General features: G+C 41.4%; 1 pseudogene across 1 annotated transcript in view; it reads right to left on the bottom strand.

Moving 5' to 3' along the window:
* Positions 1 to 7,343, bottom strand: part of LOC310824613 (cytochrome P450 3A27-like) — a 49,902-nt pseudogene extending 42,559 nt beyond the window's left edge. Inside the window, exon 1 of the transcript in view lies at positions 7,279 to 7,343. The product of the transcript in view is annotated as a cytochrome P450 3A27-like (transcript). The remainder of the gene's footprint in view (positions 1 to 7,278) is intronic.
* Between the last annotated feature and the right edge of the window lie 7,089 nt (positions 7,344 to 14,432).

Here is a 14,432-nt window from a genome sequence, read left to right as displayed (position 1 = left end):
TGACTTGTTGGATATGGGCAGTAAAACAGTGAATGTAATTTGTTAACAGATTAACAGTTGTGAGTTTTATATATAAGGCTATAGCCTACAGAATAATATGAATAAAAGCATGTCAACATGACAGCTTAATGTCCCTCACCTGCCTGTTCGACATTATCCCTTGACTTCTCAGATTTATTCTCATCATTGTAAATGGCATGTAAACATTTTTGATTGATTCATAAAAGCTCTCATTTCAATCATGTGAAATATGTTCAACGTGAACTTGCAGTGCCAGAGTGGAAAATTAATGTCACAAACTGCGCTCTTTGCTTTGTGAGCGTGCTGTGTCCATATAGCCTATAGAAATGCGCGGAATCAACTGAGAAACATTATATCGCTATGAGTTAATTAATATGCAATTTCGCAGACACACTGCCACATATATTTCATGTCTTCACATTTGATGAAGAGTTGATCGATTTATTCAAAATTAAGGTTTATCCAAGGACATAATTTCTCCGACCAGACAATAATATGCCCTTTTCCAAATTGAAACAATAACTCAAAAGCTACTCTTCACATAATTCATCAGGCGGCAATGTTTGTAAACACAGAAAGGCCTCGAAAACACACTGTAAGCATATCCATTCAAATTCCTCCTCAACGATGCCTCCTGGTGGATGTTTTGCCAAGGTTAATTACCTGAAATAAAACATGGTAAATAGTCGTCGCGCGAAGCTTTTAAACTCTGACATACTACCCCGTGGACCTCTGACGACTCGTGTTAATGACATATCCATGTTACAGGACAGCACACAATGATATTATCTTATCATAAAAATGTTAAAGGTACAAGATTGTAAAAAAATAGCACTATACAAACTACTATATATATACTAGTATATTCCAAGACAAAACACCAGTGCAAAGAAGTCATCACTGAAGCTAATGTGATACTTTTTATAATGTGAAAAAATATGATTTAGGTCTGCAATATCAATACAATATAGTATAAATATTACAAATTAAGAGGGGTTCACATAAGCAGTATGCAGGTACGCATGCATGGTCAAAATCTGAAAAGCATACTAGAAACATTGTGCACCTAAACTCCTAAAGAAGAATTGTTTTGCCATTTGTTCTGAAGATAAACTACATTGGGCAAGCACATCCAGAGACAGGAGCGACAGCTGTAGACCTAGGATAGTTTACAATCTCAGCAAACTCTAAGTAGAAGAGTAGTAATATTATTATAGGACCAATACGTTTAACTTCTATAAGTCCCCTCGTCATTGAAACACAAACTGTAATATAATACAAGGCACAAAAAGCAGAGCTTGCACTGACTGTTGAACTTTGGTTCTATGGAAAATAGAATCGAAGCTTTTAATGGTGAAGCAACACTATTGTCAGTATATGAACTGTTAATGTGTCTGCCATATGTGTGGTTTTAATGTATTATTTAATTTACAATAAATTAATTTAATTTATTGTGCAAACACAATTCTGACTTTTGGGATAGATACACAAATGCATTCTACAGTGCAATGTCTAGGAAATTGTGGCATGGCTATTGATAATATGTAATAGTAACTAGAGTCATTTGATCACCTGACGACCACAGTACAATGAAAAAATGGTAAACTAATGCTCTCTGTACTTTTAAAATATATTTATTTTATAATAAATGATAATGCATTATATGTGTGTGTCTCATAGAAAGTGTTAGGGGTATCTATAGGATGTGTGTGTGTGTTGTAAACCCTGGCACACAACCACAGCTCTGATGAATATGTCTTTGAGGTCCTATGTTTGGCAGTCAGCATACCCCTCAATAGACCCTAAACAATGGCATCAGAAGGTGCCAAATGGCCAGCACAGGCCTTACATTGGGACCAGCACACATTTCAAACACACCCACCCTCCTGATGACAGGAGAAAGGCATGAGGAGTTTTTGCTCAATTTTAACAACAGAGCAGTAACCAGCTCTGCACAACTGAAGACGAAGGCAGCTTGCTCTCTACCAGGGAGAGGCCCAACCATGAAGCAAGCCCACTAATAATAATAATAATAAGTATGAGCAATAACAATAGTTTGACTTGCTGAAGCAAGCCCATTAATTCTGATCTACCATGCAACAACGGAACACTGCAACCCATTAAACATTGTTATTGGAACAACAAGAAGAGGCCACATTTTATAGGGATTCCATGAGAAAATCAATGGTTTGAGATCATTGTGTAACACATAAATTGTGATTGTAATGTGATGATATGTAGGTAATTGTCCATGTGTGAGGAGTCCTCCTCATCCTGCTGCTTCCCCTACTCATTGTTTTCCTTATTCTTCTCTTTTAGTTAATTGTCCTCACCTGTGTCTTGTTATTCTGCAAGCTTATAAGCCTGGTTTTTTGCTTCACCTGTCGATCAGTCGTGAACTAATGTTCCATGGATGTACCTGTACCTGTACGTGTGTGTGTGTGTCCGTCCGTCCGTCCGTCCGTCCGTCCGTCCGTCCTGTGACGGTTTAAAGTAAAGCTACATTTGAGTTTGGTAACTCTTGAGTCCTGTCTCTCTACACTTGGGTCCACCTTAAGCCATCTGTTACACCATGGACAGGATAGAGTGTGGTGAATGACTGTTTGTATTATTTCTATGTTTTACTATAATGTTTTACCTTATTGTTCTAGCCTGACAAAGAAATGAATGAAGATTAGGCATGAGATCTATTAGCTTAGGGGACAGTTAGTGTAGCCAGGGGCAACTATGTGACTAACCAAGCTATTAGTCAACTTGCTTTGGTGGCCTGCATGGCCAATTCCTCTCTCAATGTCATGCTCCAAGAAAACTGAACAGTGTAAATGTTTATATCCCTACGACCAATAACATAGAATAAGAGTGTGTTATGGTTTGGAAATGTTAGCCCTTATTCAGTGGGAATAATTATACGTGCACATGCAGCTAGAATGAAAGATTGAGTGTGTTGTCATTTGAAATGATCACGCATGTGACAACTGCTTACTCTGGTCCATGATCGAATTAAACTTCTATCAAATGTGCACTGGGAACCGCAAACTCATTCAAACCTGCACTATGGAAAGAAACATTTTCCACTCTGCAAACTGCCAAGACCAAATGAACATGTGGTTTTGGATGGACAGGATTTCTTTGCACTGTGGGTTTCCTACAGTGCTGGTTTCATTGAACAGCGTTTGACTGCTGGTGTTCCAGCCTTAGATAGCATACATGTGATCAATTAGCATTACGTAACATACAATAGAAGCGCTTTATGATTTAGAAATAATAGTATATGGTCCTGGAATGCTGTGTACTGCTCATGATTACACAACACAATTACACTCACACACACTATAAAAATATGTATGGAGCGATTTCGCAACATTAGAGGTTTTTAATGGGGAATAACTTTTAGCCAGACCTGGCAACCCTGCTGTGCGGTAAGCCACAGGCTAAAAGGCTGGAAATTAAATCAACACAAGACGTACAGCAAAGTGAGTCTATAAATGCAGATTTGTATGTGATTGTCTCACCGAAGAAAATCCCATTCATAGTGTATTCATTATTAAAAGGCCAAAAATAAAATCACATCTAAAAATTATCATTTGCCTGTACTTTGTGCACACCTCAAATTTGTTTTTTCTTTTTTTTACTACTTTATAGAGGAGGCTTTTCATTTTGTCGTTCATTTGTAATTGTGTGTGTGCAAATCAATAAATAAAATAAAATCACACCTTGTAAGACACTTACTACACTAGTAACTTTACTCATGACTCAAAAAGTACATCCAACTTCTGAGCATAGAGAAGAGAATATTATATTGATAACTTTAAATACAAACAAAACAAAAGTATGAAAAAAATTAAATTCAAATATTTAATTTAATACACAACACTTAATAATCAACCCAATTAACAAGTCTAGACTATTCAGAGACTAAATAACCAAAACTATATTCATGCACTGGCATATCCAGATTATTACAGTTCCCACAACAAACCACATGTCCAACAGACAATTCAACACTTAAGACATTTTACTGGTCAAACACCTCCTTAGAGTAGGGGATCAAATTGAAAACAAATAGTCTCCACGCAACTGTTAGGGCTTTGAATCTAAATACATACTCTTCATTGGCACAAAGAAGGAAATTTGACATATTAATGAGTTAACTCACCCACGAAAAGACTATCCAGGGGCTGACACACTGAGAGAACTTGCCACTGAGCCTTTCAACATTCTGACAGTGAAAGATTATGGAATGTAAACTCCCCCCTGATAAATGATTAACATGCACTGAGAAAATGGTTTTGAGCAAACGCATACGTACAAATACTTTAAAGTGTTGAAACTTTATATTTTAAACTTATAAACTTTCTTTTTATTTTATTATAAACTTTCATAAGAGTATGAAAGTTTCAACACATGATAGTATGTTATGGAAGATTTTGCAACTGAGAATGCTCTTCAGCCAAAAGGGTCATGCCTTTGGCCTGGAGGGCTAACCACATAATTGACCTCCTCCTGTATGTATGACCCCACTGCCATCTCCTTGACCCTCTCCTGACTCTCTTTGACTGGCATCTGAGAGGGAGCAACCACATCGGCTAGAGATATTCCTTCTCCACGGCCTCAGATTCTCACCCTCGGAGTCACACAAACATGCACCCCAGCCAGGTCATTACACAATAACAAACTCATCCCCCTAACTGGCAACCTGGTAGCCTCATAGATCGCCTAACAGAAAGTCTAAGTTTGCTTCCTGGAGTAGTATCAAGTGTCAAATTCGTCATCAAATCATTCAAGTGTCATAAACTGCAGAATGTAAACATAACTGGAGACACTCTTGTCCATTTTGGAGACAGGCCGGACTGATAAATAATTAATGGTAAACATGTCTATTACTATTCTAAGAGGACTGTTTCGCCACAAGAATAACAACGTTTTCAAGCTATATACTGTATTTCGTCATTCACTTGTATTTTGCCCCCAAGGTTAAGTTTGCCATGTAAATATTACAGGTCACAAATTAACTCTGTTAGTAGAATCACCCTGAATTTACGGTGGATGTTTCTCCCCAAGGTTAAAAATGTTTTCAAGCTAAATATTTACCGAAAGGGCCACACCTTGCAATGTCCATGAGCATCAGCCTTTCTTTCTAAAGTTTTTAGCCTAAAACGAAGGATTGTCTGGTTTAATGAGGCAATATATTTATTTGTATTATATCATAGGAGTATGATAACCGTAAAGCCAAGGCTCAAAGTCTGAGGTTAATCGTTTAACAATTAACCTTCCATAGTGTACTTTTAAAGGGGCAATCTGGGATGAAATGTATAAATCACTCATGACCCTAACCCTAACCTTAACCCTTAGTTCAACTATTTTACCCCATCAGAACCCAAAATATAAATTAGTTTTACTCCATTGTATGTAAACAATGCAATTGTAAAACTGTATAGCTTCAAAACATGGTTAAAACTATCATTTTGATCTCATGGATGGTCAGTCCTTGCATCCATAGCTGTCATATATGTCTATGTAATTGTCGTAGAATTTAAATAATAGTATTTTGAAATAAAATACCGTTAACCAGAGCTGTTGATTCATTCAGAGACTTTATTCACAGAGAAAGAAGCCGGTTCAGATTTGCAAAGTTGAACACCCGTTCCTGTCTACATACACCAATAACATTCAAGAACTACATTTCGTCATCCAGGGAGCTACTCCCACCTGACCTGGCATCGGTCAGTCTGTTGAAAGATCAATTGGCCCAGGCTGTTTACACAAGCCATCTGTCCTGGCTGTTTACAACTGTGTTAATTATTCATCTATCCCTGGCTGCTAATCCATTGTACTTATTGTATTCATTGTATTCACACCCTCTAGGTGCGAGGACCCCTCTTTTATTGCACTCTTCAAATATTTTAAGACTATCTGTTGTCCTTTGATCTCTTCACTGGGTGTGGGATTGCTAACCCTGCAATTGTCTTTAAATTTACCATATAATTGAGAGTGGTTACCTTTCTCGAACCCCATCCCTCAGCTTTTTACCAAAAAAGTGGTGGGAAGACCACTGTGTTGTTGTTTGTATTCCGGATTGCCCGTTTAATTATAGTATTAGTCTAATTAGTCTACTTATACTCACTTGCCCCTAACCTCATGACTGGATGATCATACTCTGCCCACTCCTCTATTCCACCAGGCCAATTTTTGTTTGGTCAGTCTCACATGGATTCTCTCTGTTGGCACTATCCATACTGTAAAGAAAAACTAAAAAAATCATTGCATTTAATCACAGATGTTTCGGTCAAGACCTTCAGAGTGTGCAGGTAAGCAGTGTTGCATGGCTTTTTTTCTATTCCTCTCTAACTGCACCTGCAGTTAGCTAACCCCCTATTATCAGTTATGCCCACGATCAGCTGTTTTCATTCACTGTTTACATTCATTTGAAAAAGACCAGAAAAATAACGGTAAATTCTCTCCTGCATAACCCCAAGGTATCTGATTACCAACTCTCATAACAATTCATTAACATTTAGCTAAATTGTGAGTTTTAAAATATATCATGTTTTAAAGTAATGCGGGACTTGCTGCGAATCTTAAAATGTGACATTTGCGACAACTTTTTTTAGTTACTATTTAGTCAACCTCTGTTACAGATAAAAATCACATTTCATCATAGAAAGGTGGGTATTGCTTTCAGTTTGTGAAACCAATTATCATAATGATAAATTGTCATCACACTAACATACCACAAATTACATTTCATATATATATAATATATATTTATATATATATATATATATATATATATATATATATATATATATAGAGAGAGAGAGAGAGAATTTATATATATATATATATATATATATATATATATATATATATATATATATATATATATATATGCACACTATTAATTTCCTATTTTCTGCATAGGTCCATGGAGTGGCCATACACCAGAAGAGGCACCCAGGGGAGAGAATCCCACCACTCAGGAAGAAGTGGTGGGAAATGTTCAGGGAGAGGCATGAAGACAGGCTCAGCATGAGGCGGGCATGAAGACAGGCTCAGCATATCTTAATCAGGTGGAGAGCAGAGTACACCACGCAGCCGATGGTGGACACCTACTTCCAGCTCTTGGAGAAGACCTTGGAGGAGAGCGGTTTGAGGGAGAAACACAGACAAGTCTATAACTGCGATGAGTCAGGGTTTCAGTTGGACAGGAGCAGGCACAGAGTACTGGTCCCTGAGGGCTGTAGACATCCCTATCACCAGTCACCGGGGACCAGAGACCACATCTCTGTCATGGCCTGCTTAAACACAGCTGGGGATGACATTCCGCCATTTATAATATTTGCAAAATAATTCGCCAGCGACCCCTACACACAGGGAGGTCCCCCCAGTGCCCTGTATGGAAAGTCACCATCAGGGTACATCGACAAGGAGATGTTCAGGAAGTGGTTCCAGCATTTTGAAACATGTGGTCACGCAGAGCCCTCTCCTTCTGGTCTTTGACACACAGAAAAGTCTCCTGGAGGTGATTGTGGCGGCTAAAAGGGAAGGGCTTATACTTCTTTGCCTTCCACCACATTGCACCTATGTGTTGCAACCGCTGAAAATGTCAGTCTTTGGGCCGCTGAAGGAGTTCTCCAAGGTAACCGGACACCTCAGCCATTTCAAGAACTCAAACTTGATTAGCAGGTATTCCGCTACCCGTACCAGCAGTGCAAGGACCGGCGTGTTGTGGTGGAAGGTTTTAAGAAGTGTGGCATCTTTCCTTTTGACCCATCAGCTCGGGTCACGTTTGATGCCGTCTTGGTTCCTGTCAGGGCCCCGTGCCACCACCACCGCCTCTCCAGGAGACAGCCAAGAGCCATCCACCAGCTTGTCCTCATCTGCAGTCACAGACCTTTCGTCCCATCACCTGTCTGGCAGCACCCGCTAGTGGCAGCAGGGTTGATCCCAGAGGTCCTGGCGAAGACCCTCACTGCCATTCACTAACCATGGCAGAGGGATCTCAGAAGGTATCCTGTGACTGCCAGAGCCATCACTGACGAGGAATAAACAGAACTTATCCTGGAAAGGGCAAGTAGCAGTGGGCAGCCCTCACAAGAGAGAGGGGGCAGGAGAGGGCTGCCATCGACCAAACCATAGATGCCGTCATTGCCTCTGCTGGGACCCTGACAATGGCAACACCACTGTTATGGTTCCCCCTCCTAACCATCCCTCTGGCGCCACCTTGAGGCCCAGACGATTATCGCTGGAGCGTCCAGCTCCCAGTCGACAGCGCACTTGTTTCCTGTCTCCCCTCAGCACACCTGCAAACCATCTGCAATCACCGCCCTATAAGAACCCTGCCTGAACTCCACTCCAGTGCCAGATCGTACTGTGTCCATGATACCTCGTCCTCCCTGGTTTTTCCCTCGTCGACCCTTCCACGGACCTAGCCCCCTTACCGACTACTGGACCTCCCTGCCTCCCGACCGTCTGCCTGCCCAACCATCTGCCTGTCCGACTACCCGTCTGCCTGCCTGACCGCCTGCCTGTCCGACTACCCGTCTACCTGCCCGACCTCCTGCCTGTCTGACTGCCCGCTCTCCTGCAGACCCCTGGACCGAACTTCGACTACTCTCTTTGGATTATCCACTTGTCCCCGTTCACTATTACCATTATTAAATACGCCTTCGGGCTCTCTGTGTGCCGTCGTTTGGTTCCTCAGACCTTCTGTGTAACAACCATAGGGGCACCCAGCTGCAGTAGCAGGCTATGTGCCTACTTCCCAGGTCATGCCATCAACACCCCTTAACTCCATTGGTACCACCAACTCCTCCAAGCCACCATCGGTGACTCTTCACACCACCACCACCTAGGAAGACACCACCAACTATGTCTAAACTCCTCTGGGACCACTGCCTCTCCCACCTCCTGTGTCCATGCCACTGTCACTGTCTCTTCCGGCATGAATCCTACCTCCTGTGAAGGTACAGAAACCTTCAAAGGTAACCACATGACATTGTATAATGAAGTTATCATTCATCTGTTTATGTAATAAATTATGTCTAACAATTTTAACATTTTTAGCCCAGACCACTAGGAAGTCCACCTCGGTAGCTTCCTCCAAAGGTAAGGTGGAAAAGTAGACATTTGTAGCAAGGTGTACTCTACACTTATTCATGTACAAGTAAAAAGTGGTTGTCATGTATGCTTTTTGCCTAACTTGCTCTGTTTAACATGAGTTAACCTTTCCCCTCTGCAACCGAGAATAAAAGATCATCTCCTTCTGCCTCTGCTGCACCACCCATGGCATCACCTTTGTGTACTTAATGATTTGCTTTTAAATTAAATAAGTTGTTTTTTCTCTTTTTTTCTATTAGACCACAGGCAAGCCACTTCCTCCTCTGCCAAAACCACAGTTTGTAGTCTCTGTGGGGAGCATAACCCCCACAAGAAGAGGTGTGCTGCAACCTCTGCCCGCACTGGTCCCACTGCTGGTGTGTGCAGTGAGCAGATACTTTTAGTACAAAGGGACACTCCATACCCACAAAGAGACAAACTTTACTGGATACATATTCAATCAGACCTAGTAACGGTAACAAGGTTTCCGGGAAAAATCCGGGGGTGCGGTTAGGGTTGGGTTCATGTGTTAATAGAATAGAAATAGTATAGTACATAAATACTTTATTGTCCACACAATGTGGAACATTTCTATTTGCACACTTACAACAGTTTCATTACAGCTGTACAAATTGTGCAAAGTAGAAAATGTGCACAGTGGAAATACATCAACGTACATTATGTGCTTGAAAGCAAAGATTAAAAAAAATAATAATAAAACGTTTTTGGTATCTTGTAGCATTTCCTTGAGGATTTCAAGTTGAGGTAACTGGGTGATAATGGAAATTTACAATGTGAACAAAACCATCTTGACACACACCGAGGGGAAGTGATGTCTAATGCAAAAGTCCATCGACTTAAATAAACAAAACCGTGTGAAACGAAAAAAAGCATTGCATTTGAAAATTGTTGTTTAGGACACTAGATTTTTTGGTCTTTGGGAGTGTGTGATTGGTTACGCGAGAACACGATAACTGGCTCAAACAGTACACCAGTTTTAAAAAACTAGGTTTTAGTGATAATAACCAATAACAGGGAAAGCGATCATAAACCTTTAAGTTTGGTACAGTAATAAAAACATGACGTAAAGTTACTGAGCCATCATTGCAGTTCTTCTTCATAAAAAAATGTTTATCAATACCTACATACCTGAGATGATTAGATTAGATTAGATGAGACACTGATGTTCTTCAACCAGAGGCAAACCGGCATGCTACTACTTTCCCCATCTTAACACTGCTAAGCAATCCCTCTCTCTGAGAAAATCCCCAAGTCACAAATCCTTTTTTGTTCCCTTGGATTCCTAGGCCTTTGGTATGCGAGGGGAGGCCTAGGAATCCCCCAGTGAAATATGTGGTGGGTCTTGTATTACCCAATCCAAATATGAATATGAACCAATGCCAAAAAAATAAGATATGCACTGTGACGGCCGCCGGGGTGTGCGGGCGCGTCACAGACCCAAACACAGTGTAAGCAGAGAGGTCCACACCAGAATTATAATCAAAGATATTTATTCGGTTAGCGGGGAGAGGGAAGTGATAGAGAGAGGGTGGGGGTGAGAAGGCGTCGTGTCGTGAAGATAGCAAGGGGGTTCGGTACACGGTGGGTGGTCCTCTTACGTTCCAGGTCGGGGCGGCAGCGGGGTAGTCAGACAGGCGAAGGTTGGCAACGTAGCGGGCTCTCGGACGTTCTCGGGCTTCAAAGGGGGCTCTCCTATGGTCAGGGGTCATACACTGGACAATGGTGACTTGGCTTATTCTCTCTCTCATCAACTGCTCCTTGGTTCACCGTAGCAACTCCCTCCACTGGGTGCTCCGTTGGCTCCTTTTGTACGGTCTCTGCTGCTCCTGCTGATGCCCTTCAGCTGTGCCTTGACGAGCAGGAACTCCATGTATGGGCATACGGTGATTATCTCCACGGGTTGCAGCTGTGGCCCCTTGGGGCGCAGGAACTCCATACATGGTCCTGCCAAAGACAACACGGGGCAAGAGAGGGACAGCAGAAACAGCAGAGACAAAGCGAGGCGAGATATACACTCCATTTACCACCTTCCCACACTCGCGCATGGGCTTTGGCACGGGGCGGGCGCCACAGCACATTGATATGTTTGCTCACCAGAACTATCTACATATGGTTGTTTCAGCCTGCAAAGATCCTTTTTATCATTGCACGATTCCTAGACTTTTGTTGTTGTTAATTTGGTGGTTTACCCCAGGAAATAACAGAGCAAAGTTATCATAGTCATAGACTTGCATCCACTGGAATCATGCTTTACACTTTCAACATGTGACCCACACTGATACTGGATATGCACCAGCTCTGCCACTGACAAACACACTACAGTGCCTTCGGAAAGTATTCAGACCCCTTTACTTTTTCCACATTTTGTTGTGTTATAGACTCAATTTAAAATTGATTAAATTAAAAGAATTTGCCATCAATCCACACACAATACCCCAGAATGACAGTGAAAACAGGTTTTTAGAAATTTCAGTAAATGTATTCAAATTGAAATACAAGTAGGCTTGGTGGTAAAAACCTGAAGCGGGACATTAGACTACTCTCATATAAGCGTCTCTGTCACAACCATACAGTAGAGGCATGGGACAGAAAATTGTATCTTCTCTACCCAGCCTATATTGCATGAACATTCATAACTTTATTCTATAATCCATAGGTTGCATTATCAAAGCCAAATTACAACTAAAATATTTCCCCCGTTTCTCCACACTGTTGTGCGTTGCTGCTGTGCATATGAGAGAATGCTTGATGACTATTACAAAAAGTGTGACGGTGGACAAGGATATTGTAAAAACACAAGTTGGTCCCTGTTAAGATAACATGATATTTAAACAATTTCCACTCTTCATCTCCCTGTAATTCATGATCTAACCTGCTATCTAATAAACTGTTACATTTAGGAGATATTCTGTAATATGTATAAGTCTATCTAGCACGCTGATTATGCGAAGCTCTGCAATCACAAACAATTTTAATTTGAGTGATTAGTTTGTTACAAGGAGGGAACACAAATGTCAGCGCTGTCATTAATTTCAACCACAGAAGGATGGGTATTTTCAAACATCCTTCACAGCTCTTGCCTCTAAACTATTTGCGATAGCCCACCTCTACAATGACAAAATGTAGCAAAACGTTTTTGGTCTACCTTTCCTGTGTTGGAGACATGCAAATACAAACTAGGCTAATGTAATGGGGCTTATAAAACATGGCACTACTAATCTGGACTGAATCTTTGTAGCAGGTCATTTATAAACATTTGTATATTAAAGATAATGCCCGCTTTAGACGAGGTACTGCAAAATAGTACAAGATATATGTTTTACATACTGTGTTTTGACCCTTGATACTGAAGATCACACAATCTACATCTACTACAACATCCCCCAGCTAATCACAGATAGATAAATAAAAGACAAAAAATATGACATACTGTTTTATTCCTATCTAATTGACATGTCAACACTTAGGATAATTTACAATAACTCCCATAACAAGCTTGTTACTTCAATTGCTCTTTTTATAAACCTAATAATACTTAAATAATTAAAGCACAAGAATTACTGTAAAGTGTGGGATTTGTTGGGTTCCCACTCCCTCCCCAACAACCACTCTCGATAAGTGCATGACATGAATGGATGCACTATGTCAAGGCACTCCTGGTAGAAAGTTGCCCCCAAACATTGATCCCAAAACAGCTTATCCAGATACTCCGTCCTCCCTGGTGTTTCCCCTCGTCGACCCCTCCACGGACCTAGCCCCCTCCCCGACTACTGGACCTCCCGCCTTCCCGAACATCTGCTCGTCTGACTACCCGCCTGCCTGCCGAACCCCTGCTCGTCTGACTACCCGCCTGCCTGCCGAACACCCCTGCTCGTCCGACTACCCGCCTGCCTGCCGAACCCTGGACCGACCCACGATTACTCTTTTGGATTATCCTTCTCTCCCCTACCCCTTTTCCCCCTCTATTATTAAATACGCCTTCGGGCTAAACCCCCCACCATCTCTGAGCGCCGTCATTTGGTTCCGCTGATGTTCGAGTGTAACATATCCATCCCAATCCTTACAGGCCAAAAGCAAAATAGATATGTAGAATTACCATAAACAATCCCCAAAACCGTACAGAAACACATTCATGTGTTTCTAATATGCTTTAGTGTATTGTTTTTTTCACATGGGGTTTCCTTTTTGGAGTCATAGGCGAGATATGTAGCCTCGCCCCCCCTCAGCGTGCGCTGAAGTTCCTTACACATTACACGCTGCATACCAGAGGCCCCTCTGTGCGCGTATGCCACAAAATTCCTTATGTGTGCATACCACACTCCCTGCACACTGCATATCTTACCACCCAAACTCCTCCAACCTGCCCTCTGATGCTGCCACCTCACTATCTCATCAACCCCGCACCCCCTTCCCACTACAAACATACAGTAATCCATTCAAATCTAAACATGATAGCAAAAACACAAACCACACTTGCTTTAGAACAAACATTTTCTTTATTATATTTCCAGACAGCTTTTCATGATTTTTCCCCCATTTACTAGTGTGCTGTAAAAGTTGTGGTGGTGGCAACGTCTTCCATTCTCTCTTTTCGGAAAAGTTAATTCAGATTTTATTTGATAGGGTCTTCTGCTTACAAACTCTGTTCTCACCTTATCAGACAGGGCTGGCCAGTCAGCAGGAACTATAGGTGCTGCCTTAGAGGACTTACTAGAGTCCTAGAGGACTTTGCTGTAAGCTATGTTTCAGTGGAGGTAGATGGAGTGGATGGTTGTACATAAACATGGGGCTGGTGTTATGATAGGTGTCCTTTCACTTGCAGGTAAAGTCAAACACAGATGTATATAGTTATATACCCATTGTGTGTGTGTTGCTTAGACATATAACTTATATATTGGTAATAAAAGTGCTAATGCATTGTGCAATTCACAGGGCTCACGTGGTGCAGGCTGTGTTTCAGTGGAGGTAGATGGGGTGGATGTCTCTCCATCTATAGGTTGTGTTGTACTTAAACATGGGGCTGCTGGTATGATTGGTGTCCATTCACCTGCAGGCAAAATCAATGTAGTTATTGGTAATAAAAGTGCAACTGTAATATGCAATAATAATAACTCAACACACAATTTCACAGTAAATAAATAAACTTGACTCGACCCACCTGTTGCAGGCTGTTATGCAGATGGAGGGTCTGTACCTTGACTCCTTTCCCAATAGCAGGGCCCCCGGGTTGTGCATTGGTGGGCTGTCCCAGATATTTCGTAAGTATACCTGGAAAGTTATGTAAGAGATGT

The sequence above is a fragment of the Argentina silus genome (genome assembly GCF_951799395.1).
Source record: "Argentina silus genome assembly, contig: scaffold_160, whole genome shotgun sequence".
In the NCBI taxonomy this organism is placed as follows: Eukaryota; Metazoa; Chordata; class Actinopteri; order Argentiniformes; family Argentinidae; genus Argentina; species Argentina silus.
The sequence above is the reverse complement of the archived record's forward strand: the minus strand, read 5'-3'. Positions and strand labels throughout refer to the sequence as shown.